Consider the following 1,255-nt stretch of genomic DNA (forward strand, 5'->3'; position numbering starts at 1 on the left):
GTGTAAGGATTGGAAGGAGTGATCAACCTTGTTCTTCATGCTAGATTGTATTGTGTGTCTACATTGATACGGACCATTGATTTGTAGCTCACAATTATCGATTGAGCTTGGTTTGTGACGTTCTTAGTTAGGGTCTTCCGTAGTTGGCGCTAGTTAGACCTCTAGGAGATAGCTTGTCGAACTCTTTTGATTGCATTATCTATCTTCCCTTGCAATACTCGAATTAGTCAATCCCCAACCCGATAAGTGTGTGTTCATTGCAAGTGCATGTGGATCCTAACTCCCTAGTGTTTGATATATTGATTTACTTTGTGTTTGCCTTGTTTGTTTAGTTTAACTTAAATAGCCTTCACCACCTCTTTTATGCTTTGAAATAGCTTGACTTTGGCAATAGCTAACTTTCCCCCATTCCTAATGGTTTGACCCGAACTTGCCCTATTACTAGGTGTAGGTTTGGTTACAAATTTTGTTTTGATTGGAGAAATTTTAGTTTGAACGAAATAAAATCCACCTCTCGTTAAACATGGCGTCGTTTCCGGGGAATGGCGTAGTTGTTTGCTATTATTGTTGAGTCTATTTCATTTCATTTCAAAAATACAAAAAAGATTTTTATCTTTAGACTACATTTGTAGCCGTGCTACTAATAATTTCCTTTGAGATTGTGTGTGCAAGAGAACATGGGAGAAATCCCCAGGGTGACATTGAAGGAGTTGGGAACTCCGGGTGCATATAAGTATGAGAGCGGGATTGCTCCATTTTCAATTCCGAAAAGTGACTTTGAAATCAAGCCGGCAATGATAACTTTGATTGAAAGGCGACAATATATTGGTTGAACCAATGAAAGTCCCCTCAATCATCTTAAGGAAGTGAAGCCTAATTCCTTGAGAACTTGGGATGAAGTCACTAAAGAATTTCTTTCCCGTTTCTTCCTTCAAAAGAAAACGGCGGAGGCTAAAGCTTTGATTCAAGGTTTCAAGCAAAGGACTAGTGAAAGCCTCTATGAAGCATGGGAGAGGTATAAGGAATATCAAAGAGAGTGTCCTCACCATGAAATCCCCACTTACCAAATCATTCAAATCTTTTATGGTGGTTTGAGTCCGCAAGGGAGGTCAAGTCTTGATGCAGGGGCCGGAGGCCCAATAATGAACAAGACCGAGGAAGAAGTTGTTGATATTATTGAGGATGTGGTGAGACATTACATGGATTGGCAAGAGGGTGAGAAAGAGCCGAAAAATAAGAGTACCACCACGGGATG

General features: G+C 40.2%; 1 non-coding gene across 1 annotated transcript; it reads right to left on the reverse strand.

Annotated features, from left to right (window-relative positions):
- Positions 1-948: 948 nt before the first annotated feature.
- Positions 949-1,054, reverse strand: LOC145590502 (small nucleolar RNA R71). Its single transcript, XR_014102093.1, has one exon. It is a non-coding gene; the product is annotated as a small nucleolar RNA R71 (small nucleolar RNA).
- Positions 1,055-1,255: the final 201 nt, after the last annotated feature.

Source organism: Chenopodium album, chromosome 17 (assembly GCF_948465745.1).
Source record: "Chenopodium album chromosome 17, dcCheAlbu1.1, whole genome shotgun sequence".
Taxonomy (NCBI): domain Eukaryota; kingdom Viridiplantae; phylum Streptophyta; class Magnoliopsida; order Caryophyllales; family Amaranthaceae; genus Chenopodium; species Chenopodium album.